Source organism: Henckelia pumila, chromosome 1 (assembly GCF_033568475.1).
Source record: "Henckelia pumila isolate YLH828 chromosome 1, ASM3356847v2, whole genome shotgun sequence".
In the NCBI taxonomy this organism is placed as follows: Eukaryota; Viridiplantae; Streptophyta; class Magnoliopsida; order Lamiales; family Gesneriaceae; genus Henckelia; species Henckelia pumila.
Window position 1 is genome coordinate 129,993,819 of NC_133120.1, and position 13,645 is coordinate 130,007,463.

Sequence of the window (13,645 nt, forward strand, 5' to 3'; positions counted from 1 at the left end):
TTTTGTCTCTCAAAATTATGACCTGTTGTGTGTAATTTCTGTACTGAAATAACTTATTTATAATGCAGGCCACTAACACCTTAGGGCCCATTAGTCATAAGCTGGGGCCCGACAAGCAAAGCCCGCTCGTTCAGAAATTAATATAAAATTCATCGTGACTCCGATTGATGAAACGATTTCACCAATGTGCACAGAAACCATTTCTGCACGTTTTAAAGTCAAAATAAATTTTCCTGAATCCGAATTCAGTGGTTTCCAAAAATGTCCATCCCTATGTCATTTTAGGAAATCCTACTCCCTTACTCTTATTTAAGAAGTCCAACTCCTTAGTTCATTAAATTTAACTCTTTAAATTTAACTATCTCAACGGGGATTAAAACTCCATTACACTGTGTGACCCTCAATGGTTCAGGGATACAGCTAGCCGTGGGCTCACAACTCCTTGTGACTCGGAACAACACTTTCCGACTTGCCCAACGAATCATGGTAAAGCGCCTAGCAACATCGCCCCATGATTCCCTAGGTATCACTGATAGTGCCTACAAGAACCAGTAGATTTTGGTTAGCGTACAGTACGGTCCCTTCATCCATATATCCCGATCGAATCAACAACCATTGGTATATCGAGAGTCGCTCAAGATTCGATAACTATGCAATACATCTTGAAGATCAAATTAGTGACATCGCATGTGCTACTAAGAAACCATTTCTTAAATCACATCAAGTACTCTGGCCAGAGATTTTTCACACTAATATCTCCTCAGATCGCATAGGATATCCACACTCGCAAGTATGTGGTGAATCCTTGACAACAATGCATTGACTCCTATATGTGTCGTAACTGTACCCAATCTCGACACCTGATGACCCCCTCAGAGTCGGTAAACGAGTCAAAGCACAGTACTAGCATATAGAGTCTCCATGATGTTTCAAGTCGTAAGGACTAATGGTGTACAACCAAAACCGCGGACTTTATCCACTCGATAAGTGATAACCACTTGGAAAGTCCGGATAGGGTAGTTCGACTATTCATCCTATGAATATCCATTTGCATGCTTCGAACATCTCCATGTTCCCTACCAATGAAACGTGGTACTCCGCATCGCAAATGCTAGTCTCAAACTCGAGCGATCCTTATCCTTATTATCGGACGGCTCAATCGACTAGGAACGGTTTTAGAATATACAGTGACTATAAGATGTATTTCATGATAGACATCTCCATGTTCTACCACATCTTACATACACTATAGTATATTCAAGGTCTTTATCAAAACAACAATAGTATATCACAATATAACAATATGAAGTAATATAAAGTCATTGCCATAAAAGTGTAAATAATATTAAACAAAAGATTGTTTATACAAAGAGTCAACAAAGCCCATAGCCACACAGTTGGCTCACTGGGCACCCACTCTTACAATCTCCCACTTGCCCTATAGCCAACTAGTCATACTACGTAGACCCATTGCTTCGCGATGTTTGTCAAACAATGGTCCTGGCAAAGGCTTAGTAAGTGGATCAGCGATATTGTCTGCAGAGGCCACTCGTTCGACACTGATGTCTCCTCTTTCCACAATCTCCCGGATTATGTGGTATTTCCTCAGTACGTGTTTGGATCTTTGATGAGACCTTGGTTCCTTTGCTTGAGCAACGGCACCCGTGTTGTCGCAGTACACCGGGACTGGACCAACAAATTCAGGAATGACGCCCAACTCTTGGACGAAATTCCTCATCCAAACGGCCTCTTTAGCAGCAGCTGATGCTGCAATGTATTCAGCCTCAGTGGTGGAATCCGCTGTGGTGTCCTGCTTGGAACTCTTCCAAGAGACAGCACCGCCATTGAGCATGAACACAAATCCAGAGGTTGACTTCGAGTCATCCACATCACTTTGGAAGCTAGAGTCGGTATAGCCTTCCAGTTTGAGTTCTCGTCCTCCATAAACCATGAACATATTCTTAGTCCTTCGCAAGTACTTAAGAATGTCCTTCACGGCTTTCCAATGCATTTGACCAGGATTAGACTGATATCTGCTCGTGACACTCAGAGCAAATGCTACATCCGGTCTGGTAGATATCATCCCATACATGATACTACCTATAGCTGACGCATATGGTACATGTGTCATATTCTCTATCTCTGCATCAGTCTTGGGACACATAGACTTGGATAGAGAAACTCCATGACACATGGGTAGATGTCCTCTCTTGGACCCATCCATTGAAAACCGTTTCAATATGGTATCGATGTAGGTTGATTGAGTGAGTCCTATCATTCTCTTAGATCTATCCCTATAGATCTGTATCCCAAGAATGTAGGATGCCTCACCCAAATCCTTCATCGAAAATCTACCTGATAACCATATCTTTGTTGACTGCAACATCCCTACATCATTCCCAATGAGTAGGATGTCATCAACATAAAGTACTAAGAATGTTACCGCATCCTTAACTACTTTCTTGTACACGCAAGGTTCCTCCGGGTTCTTGATGAAACCAAAATCTTTTATTGTTTCATCAAATTTATGGTTCCAACTTCTTGATGCTTGTTTTAGACCATAAATTGATCTCTGAAGCTTGCATACCTTATGCTCGCTTCCCATGGATGTGAACCCCTCAGGCTGCTTCATATAGATTTCTTCCTTAATGTCTCCATTAAGAAAAGCAGTCTTCACATCCATCTGCCATATCTCATAGTCATACCATGCAGCTATGGCAATTAGGATTCTTATGGACTTGAACATTGCGACTGGTGAAAAGGTTTCATCATAGTCAACTCCTTGCCTTTGAGTATAACCTTTCGCCACCAATCGCGCCTTGTAAGTCAATATCTTACCATCAGGCCCAAGCTTTCTTTTGTAGATCCATTTACACCCTATTGGAACAATTCCATCGGGAGGATCCACTAAAGACCAGACTTGGTTAGTATGCATCGAATCCAATTCTGATTGCATAGCTTCAAGCCATAAATTCGAATCCGCATCAGAAATTGCTTCCTTGAAGCTTCTTGGATCACATCCAATGTCGGGTTCATCTTGACCCTCTTCAAGAAGAAGACCATATCGAACTGGAGGTCTAGAAGTCCTCTCAGATCTTCTAGGTGCAGGCGTGTCCAGCAATGGTTCCTGAGGTGTGGGATCGTTATTTTGTATTTCGGGTTCTTCTCGAACTTCTTCGAGTTCCATCATCTCGCCTTTCTTATCCAATAAGAACTCCTTCTCCAAGAAGGTGGCATTCCGTGAAACAAACACCTTTGTTTCAGCAGGATAATAGAAATAATATCCGATTGAATTCTTCGGATACCCCACAAAATAACACAAGCTGGATCGACTATCCAACTTATCTCCCACTGTCCGCTTCACGTAAGCAGGACATCCCCAAATCCTCAAGTACGAATACTTAGGAGCTTTGCCATTCCATAACTCGTATGGTGTTTTGTCCACTGCTTTAGTGTGGACGTTGTTCAACAACAATACCGCCGTTTCAAGCGCATAGCCCCAAAACGAAGGTGGAAGCTCAGTGAAGCTCATCATAGATCGAACCATGTCCAACAAAGTTCGATTACGACGCTCCGATACACCATTAAGCTGTGGTGTCATAGGAGGAGTCCACTGAGAGAGAATCCCATTCTCTTTTAGATAGTCCAAAAACTCGGTACTCAAGTATTCTCCACCTCGATCCGATCGAAGTGCTTTAATACTTTTACCTAGCTTGTTTTCTACTTCAGCCTTGAATTCTTTGAACTTTTCAAATGCTTCAGACTTATATTTCATTAAATATAAATACCCATACCTTGAATAATCATCAGTAAAGGTAATGAAGTAGGTGTGGCCATGTTGAGTCCCTACTCTAAATGGACCACAAACATCTGTATGGATCAAATCCAACAGATTCTGACTACGCTTAGGCTTCCCCTTAAAAGGAGATTTAGTCATTTTCCCTTTTAGGCAGGATTCACAAGTAGGTAGAGAGTTAATATCAGACATATCAAACATGCCCTCTCCCACTAGCTTGTTCATCCTCCTTGAGGAAATATGACCTAGTCTAGCGTGCCAAAGGTTTGCCGGGTTTTGACTATCGATTTTCCTTTTGTTTGTTGTCGCCGGTTTGTCAATACAATTTACTGGAACGTCTTTTAGTTTTAAATTGTATAGATCGTTTTCAAGTTGTCCATTTCCAATTAAACATTCATTCTTGTAAATATTGCAAATCCCATTCACAAAATTACAAGAATAACCATCTCTATCAAGCATAGAAATAGAAATAATGTTTTTAATTAAATCTGGCACAAATAAAACATCTCTCAACAATAATTTAAAACCATTCTGCAAAATCAAACAAACATCTCCAATGGCCGTAGCTTCAACTCTGGAACCATTCCCGAGCCTCAGCTGGGTCTCACCCATTCTAAGCCTGCGACTTCTTGTCATCACCTGCAAATCATTGCAAATGTGAGATCCACATCCGGTATCCAATACCCAAGAAGTTGTATTAAGTGACATGTTTATTTCGATATAGAACATACCCTTTGCAGTTCCCAACTGCTCAAGATACTCCTTGCAGTTGCGCTTCCAATGACCCGGCTTCTTGCAGTAATGGCAAACATCCTTGGATTTTCCATTGTTTGAAGCCTTTGTCTTTTGCTTCTTCTCGGGTTCCACTTTCTTGGGTGGGGCAGAACGTTTCTTGCCCTTCATACTTGGCCCCTTCTTAGCAGAAGATGAGGAGCCCACCAAGAAAGCTGGCTTATCCTTCTTAAGTGTGGATTCATATGTAACGAGCATATTGACCATCTCTTCAAGGGTGGCCTCTATCTTGTTCATATTAAAATTTATTACAAATCCATCAAATGAAGAAGGAAGAGATAGAAGCAGCAAGTCCACATTGAGTTCATGCTCCAACACCAAATCAAGGGTCGCTAACTTCTGTATGAGCCAAATCACTCGTACCCCATGATCACGGACCGAAGTCCCTTCACGCATGCGGCACGTCATCAACTCCTTAACAGTAGCGAACCTTTCAGCCCTCGACTGAGCCCCAAAAAGTTCCTTGAGTTGCGTGTGAATGTCAGCAGCATTCACCGTGTCCTCAAATCGCCTCTGGAGTTCATCAGACATCGAGGCTTGCATATAGCATTTGGTCTTGATGTCATGGTCACACCATGCATCAAGTTTGGCCAATTCCTCCGGACTTATGTCAGCTGGTGCTTCCTTCGGAGGTGCTTTCTCTAACACGTAGAGCATTTTCTCCGAAGTTAAGACAATCTTCAACTTCCGGAACCATTCCGTATAGTTGGCGCCAGTCAGCTTGTTTTGTTCGAGGATCGAGAATAAAGGATTTCGCGAATTCATTGTATGAAATACTGAAAAGGAAAACAGACATATATCAATGATTGTTTAACAATTTACTAAGACATAAAATAGGCGAATTTAATTTTATGAATCTCACTCCCACTATTTTAACGATTTCACCACCCTCTAGTGAAAACGGGAAACTTTTTCCTTAGTGAGAACATGGAGTCCAATTGACAAACTTATGGTCCCGAATAATATCAGCCAACCATAATTCTCAAAAGGTAGAGCCCAATTGCTTCCAAAGCAACCCCCATGTGTTTACCTCATGTCGAATAAGGGCCCAATAATATGACGCCGTTTAAAGTGACATGTCAAGATGACCCATCAATATTAAGTTGTGATGGACGGTCGCCATGTGGATCCCCAATAATATGAGCCGATCCCATGGGAGTTCCACCCAACTTACAACATTTGTCGATCCAATGTACAGCTTTCCGACGGACGGGCCCCCCAATAATATGAGCCGGACCGTATCCGCGGGTAGCATCACATACATTGACCGTTGATGGAAGGTAGGAACATTTAAACAATATTTAAATTTCCTTTATTTATCTTGATATAAATTTTAAATCATATTTAAAATGAGGGATTTTATTTATAAAAATATTTGTCTCATCATATTTAATTTATTGCATGCATTGCCGGATTCACGCAATTTATGTCTAAACATGCATACAATCATAATATCACATATTATATAGGATGATCGATTCCATTTCTAATTGACCCGTGGTTGCCAATCACGGGTCTTAGTCCAATCCTAGGTAATATGCAGTATGCAAATGCAATCCTATTACATATGCTTCCAATTTACATTTCTTCAGTCTTCATTGTCTGCTGGGCCCACCATCTTCAAATCTTGATCTCCCACTAAATCTAATGTATTTACAATAAATAACAATGACAAGTAGGGGATACATTTTTAGGGGGTGGGAACGGGCTATAAACCAAGCCCACTTTTATTACATATGACATTCATATTGGGCCATAAACCAGGCCCATTAATAAAACCAACAACAATAAAGACAAAATGTAAATTCCTAACATACACCTACAAAATTGGTCATGGCAATCGATCATCCTTATCCAATAACATTTAATTCAAAATTAATTTATTGGATAACATGCTGTGGCAATTCAAATTTAAACAAGATAAAATCATATTTATATATAAAATCACATTTCACATATAAAATCATATTTTATCTCCATATCAAATAAAATCATATTTTATCTATAAAATCCAATTTTACAAATAAAATCATATTTTACTTAATATATCATAAGATCATATCTTATCATCAATTGTACCAAAATAATTGATTTCAAAATTCAATTTACGGATAAAATATTAAAATTTTCCAAAAATTCAAATTTATCCAAAATCAATTTTAAAATTTACGGACTCGAACAATTCGATCCGAAATCTCGTGAACCAATCAAAAACAATTTTTGACCGGACCAAAAATAAAATTTTAACATATTAAAATTAATTTTTAATAAAATATTAATTTTTCCCGCGGGCCACCCGGGACACTCCCGGGTTGGCCCGCACCCGGGGCGCGGGCCGGGGCAGCCCGGCTGCCCCCTTAGGGCAGCAACGCTTGCTGCCCTGGGCGGCGCCGAGCGCTGCCCTGCGCAGCGCCCAGCTCTGCGCTGGGCAGCGCACAGCGCTGCCCTGGGCAGCGCCGTGCGCCGCCCTGGGCGGCGACGGTCGCCGCCCTGGGCGGCGCCGTGCGCCCCCTTTGGGCGGCGCCGTGCGCCGCCCCTGGGGGCAGCGACCATCGCTGCCCCTTCCGGGCAGCGATCCAATCGCTGCCCGGGTTTCGTCCCCGGAAAAATTTTTTTTTTTTATTAAAAATATTTATTTTGTTGCAAAAACCGAGACTCAAAAATTTTGTACAATTGATTAATTCAATCGATTGATCTGAGCAACCTGGCTCTGATACCACTGTTGGAAAACTGGCGAGTTCCCAGACCAATTACGATTGATACCCGGTGCAGCGGAAGTTTAAAAATTTTTCATGGAACGTTTCCATGGTATGGGTATCAACCGTTCATCGATTGAATTACGTGTGTGTAAAATTTAAATAACAATTAAATAAATTTTACCTCAAATCTCGCAACGAGATTAATGGACACCAACAGAACAATTCTGCTCTTGTTGTCTCTCCCTGGAACCGATGAACGCCTTCAATCAGGTCCACGAACAGAGGTTTAATCCCTCTGATAGATTGCACTAGAAAATCTATCAGAAGTTTTCTGCGAAGAGAATACACGAATTTGATTCGTTATTCCTTACTGCGATTCAAAATCACAGACCGGAATTTTCTCTGACAGAGTGGGAGGGTGATCGGCCGAATTGAGAGAAATAGGGGCTAGGGTTTTCGAAATTTTGTCTCTCAAAATTATGACCTGTTGTGTGTAATTTCTGTACTGAAATAACTTATTTATAATGCAGGCCACTAACACCTTAGGGCCCATTAGTCATAAGCTGGGGCCCGACAAGCAAAGCCCGCTCGTTCAGAAATTAATATAAAATTCATCGTGACTCCGATTGATGAAACGATTTCACCAATGTGCACAGAAACCATTTCTGCACGTTTTAAAGTCAAAATAAATTTTCCTGAATCCGAATTCAGTGGTTTCCAAAAATGTCCATCCCTATGTCATTTTAGGAAATCCTACTCCCTTACTCTTATTTAAGAAGTCCAACTCCTTAGTTCATTAAATTTAACTCTTTAAATTTAACTATCTCAACGGGGATTAAAACTCCATTACACTGTGTGACCCTCAATGGTTCAGGGATACAGCTAGCCGTGGGCTCACAACTCCTTGTGACTCGGAACAACACTTTCCGACTTGCCCAACGAATCATGGTAAAGCGCCTAGCAACATCGCCCCATGATTCCCTAGGTATCACTGATAGTGCCTACAAGAACCAGTAGATTTTGGTTAGCGTACAGTACGGTCCCTTCATCCATATATCCCGATCGAATCAACAACCATTGGTATATCGAGAGTCGCTCAAGATTCGATAACTATGCAATACATCTTGAAGATCAAATTAGTGACATCGCATGTGCTACTAAGAAACCATTTCTTAAATCACATCAAGTACTCTGGCCAGAGATTTGTCACACTAATATCTCCTCAGATCGCATAGGATATCCACACTCGCAAGTATGTGGTGAATCCTTGACAACAATGCATTGACTCCTATATGTGTCGTAACTGTACCCAATCTCGACACCTGATGACCCCCTCAGAGTCGGTAAACGAGTCAAAGCACAGTACTAGCATATAGAGTCTCCATGATGTTTCAAGTCGTAAGGACTAATGGTGTACAACCAAAACCGCGGACTTTATCCACTCGATAAGTGATAACCACTTGGAAAGTCCGGATAGGGTAGTTCGACTATTCATCCTATGAATATCCATTTGCATGCTTCGAACATCTCCATGTTCCCTACCAATGAAACGTGGTACTCCGCATCGCAAATGCTAGTCTCAAACTCGAGCGATCCTTATCCTTATTATCGGACGGCTCAATCGACTAGGAACGGTTTTAGAATATACAGTGACTATAAGATGTATTTCATGATAGACATCTCCATGTTCTACCACATCTTACATACACTATAGTATATTCAAGGTCTTTATCAAAACAACAATAGTATATCACAATATAACAATATGAAGTAATATAAAGTCATTGCCATAAAAGTGTAAATAATATTAAACAAAAGATTGTTTATACAAAGAGTCAACAAAGCCCATAGCCACACAGTTGGCTCACTGGGCACCCACTCTTACATTTGTATGGATTGAAACAATCACCAAGAGCTTGGTTTGGAAGGTTTACCAAGGAAATGCTCAATGTAGGGTACAAACAGAGCCATGGTGATCATACCCTGTTTTTTAAACACTGGAGTTCAGGGGGAGTGACTGCATTATTAGTCTATGTTGATGACATTTTAGTCACAGGTAATGATTGGGAGGAAATGGAGAGTTTGAAGAACTTCTTGATGAAAGAATTTGAAATAAAAGAGCTCGGAAGGATGAAGTATTTTCTGGGAATTGAGGTAGCGTATTCTCAAGAAGGAATCTTCATATTTCAATAGAAATACACCACTGATTTGTTGATGGAAACTGGTAAGTTGGGTGCCAAACCAGCAGATACACCCATAGAGTTCAACCACAAGCTTGGTGATAATGTGGAGGACCCAACCGTGGACAAGAAATGTGAGACCTCGGTTCTAAACATCAATTAAAGGAGTAATTAAAAATAAGCAAGCATTAAAAGCCAACACATTTTTTTTTTATAAAAGGGCCCGCGCGGCCGCGCCTCACAGTGCCCTGGCTCATGCGCGGCCGCGCCCTTTCGAGGCGCGGCCGTGCATGATGCCCTGCCCGAATAGGGGCGCAGGCGCACCTCCCTGGCTGCTCCGGTGCTAGAATCACCAAAAACAAGAACATCAAGCCATACAATACTCCGAAACATAAACATGCATTACAAACTTGATTCCTCCATTTAAAGCAGGAGTTCTGGAGTTCAATAACCAAACCAAAGTCGAGAACATGCAACAACAATATAACGATGAAGTTTGATAACTAAACATGTTCTAACATAAACTAGATTGACATGTTGGAATCGACTTCTAGACCGAGTCTCACTTCTACATCTTTCCCTCAAAGCTAACCATGCCTCTTCTGACTTGTTCCTGACCCACCTATTGCCAAGTACACATACAAAACAAAGCAACAGCCGGATAATCCGGTGAGAATACAATTCACAGTAAAAGAGACTAACATGCTATCAAGTAAACATATCAAATCATAATATGAACTTATTCTTCAAATAATCAATTAATCCAATCAAGAACTGAATTAAAATGATATGCATGTCTTTAAAACTTCGGGATTATCAGACTCAGATAATCGAATGCAATTCTTCTATTCTTTCTTTCTTTCCTTCTTTCTTTGGTTTGGGATCCCGAGGTTAAAACATCCAACGATCACACCGACTCCCCTCTCGAGATGGACGTGGCATGTTTTAATCCTCTAGACTCTAGGGCATTACAGTGAGCTACTCGACAAGGTAGTAAATCGCCTACCAAGCCACTCAACCACAATCCCTAGATCGTCTAATTCAAATTGAATAAATCAAGGCTCAATATGAATGCATATGTAATCTCATGCACTCACTATAAATTCAATCATATAATCAAATAAGCAGTCAAAACATGCAGTATGTGATTTCTTCTAGGACACTTGAATCAATCCGAATTCGAGTTAATCATCATATTCCATTCCAAAGTCATCTTATACCTCTTCTTTGACGTTCCAAAATATCAATCTGAAAACAACAATTCTTCGATCAATATCCAAGTCAAGTTAAATCAATCGATAAAGAAGAACATCGATACTATACCGGCTCAACTCTTCCAAACTAATCCAAGCTGCAAGGCTCGCAACTCCAAAGACTTCAAATCAATCTATCAGAAGAAGTCATAGCGATCAAAATCGATATCAAAACTCATACTACGCTCGGTATAACTCAAAACATCGAAACGATATCCAAAACTCAAACTGACGGCATAACGGCTATAAACTGACCAAACCAAAAATGCAGAAAGCAAAAAAACAACTCAAAAAACTCATTCCAATCCTCAAACATCAAACCCAACACAATATCAACACATCTCAAAATCAAGATTTTCGAAAATGACAAGAAAAATCATAACAATTCCGGTCGTCGTTAGATCTTCGAACCGTCTTAGATATACGATCACTGCTAACTCATAATCATCCTCTCCGAATATAAACAAATTCTGACAACATCGATAAATTCAAACTTCTCAGAATTAAGATAAACTTACTTCCAAACGGAGCACTCGTTGATGTGATCGTAGATATCAAGTCAGAAATCAATTCTATCGGATGGATTGAGCTAGAATCGAAATCACAAAGCTTGGGGAAAAGCTTTCGGTCGCTTCAATGGATGGAACACGGTTTGGAGAAGAAGATGAGATGATTAAAAAAGACTAAGTCAAAGTAGATAATATAACAAATCCCATATTTGCATTTCAGTCTCTGAAAATTCCGAAAACTGCAAATTAGACCCTGTTCTCTAAAAAGTCGGCTCTTGAATTCTGAAATCACTGTTTATCTCAAATAACATCAATTAAGATAAAAACGGGGCGTTACAGTTCTCCCCCTCTAATAAAAGATTTCGTCCTCGAAATCATCGATATCAACTCATAAGAAGAAAATTAAGAATTCAAGAACAGAATTAAGAACTCACATCAGATGAATAAATCAGGAAATCTCTGTCTCATGTCAGATTCTGTCTCCCAGGTCGCTTCTTTGACCCCGTGACGACTCCACTGAACTTTTACCAAAGGAATCGATTTGGTTCTGAGCTGCTTCTCCTTTCTGTCAAGGATCTGAATCGGTCTCTCAAAGTAACTCAGAGTTTCATCAAGTTCGGCTTCGTCAGGCTGAAGCACATGAGAAGGATTGGGATGGTATTTCCTCAGCATCGAGACGTGAAAGACTTCGTGAATACCAGATAAAGAAGGAGGAAGTGCTAAACGATAGGCTAGATCGCCTATCTTCTGTAAAATCTCATACGGACCGATGAATCTCGGTGCCAACTTCCCTCTCTTCCCAAATCTAACAGTACCTCTAAACGGAGAAATCTTCAAGAATACTCGGTCACCCTGATCAAAAGATAGAGGTCTGCGTCGGATATTTGCATACTTCGCTTGTCGGTCCTGAGCAGTCTTCATTCTCAATCGAATAATCTTCACTTGCTCATATCACGAATCATATCTGGTCCCAAGTCTGGGGACTCAGACATCTCATCCCAGTACAGAGGAGATCTGCACTTCTTTCCGTACAACGCTTCGAATGGTGCCATTCCTATACTCGTCTGGAAGCTGTTGTTGTACGAAAATTCAACGAGAGGCAATGAATCTTGCCAAGTAGTGCCAAAGTCAAGCACCACTGCTCGCAACATATCCTCTAGAGTCTGAATCGTCTGCTCTGATTGACCGTCGGTCTGAGGATGATATGTTGTACTCAAGTGCAATCTAGTACCAAGGGCTTCCTGTAGACTATGCCAGAAATGGGAAGTAAACCGAGGATCTCGGTCTGAAACAATCGATCTCGGCACACCGTGCAATCTGACAATCTCTCTAACATACAACTCTGCCATCTGATCGTGTCGGTATGTCATCCGATATGGAATGAAACAAGCAGACTTCGTCAAACGGTCAATCACTACCCAAATGGCATCGCATCCTCGAACAGATCGGGGTAGTTTCGTGACGAAATCCATCGAAATATGATCCCACTTCCATTCCGGAATAGACAGACTGTGCAGAAGCCCACCTGGTCTCTTTCTCTCGGCTTTAACCTGCTGACAGTTCAAACAATGAGATACAAACCTCACCACATCCTTCTTTAACTTCTTCCACCAGAACTGAGTCTTCAAGTTGTTATACATCTTTCGACCTCCTGGATGAACACTGAACCGACTGCAATGCGCCTCTCTCAGAATACTCTGTCTTAACTCATCAATCTCAGGCACAACATTACGGCTATTCACAAATAAAACATCATCCCTGACCTGAAACTCAGACTGGTGTCCAGATCTCACCTTCTCTAATGAATTCTGAATACTCTCATCTGATTTCTGTGCTTCTCCGATCGACACAAACAACTCTGGCTCGGCCTGAATCGCACAAACTCTGATCGGATTTCTGTCTGACTCAAACTCCAACCCAGAAGTGCAACAGTCGTCGATCAATCGAGAAACACCAATCGTCGAAAGAGATAAAGAGCAAAGCTTACAACTCAAAGCATCGGCAGCTGCATTCGACTTCCCCGGGTAATACTTAATCTCGCAGTCGAAGTCCTTCAATAAATCTAGCCATCTCCTCTGCCTCATATTCAACTCAGACTGTGAAAATAAGTACTTAAGACTCTTATGATCCAAAAAGATCTCAAAAGACTCACCGTACAAGTAGTGACGCCAGATCTTCAGGGCGAAAACAATAGCAGCGAGTTCAAGATCATGAACTGGATAACGAGTCTCGTGCGGTTTCAACTGCCTCGACGCATATGCTATCACGTGCTTCATTTGCATAAGAATACATCCGAGACCAAGATGAGAAGCATCGCAATAAACTGTGAAACCTCCGGAACCAGATGGAATAGAAAGAATCAGAGCACTGGTTAATCTCTTCTTCAACTCAACAAAACTTGCTTCACAATCATCTG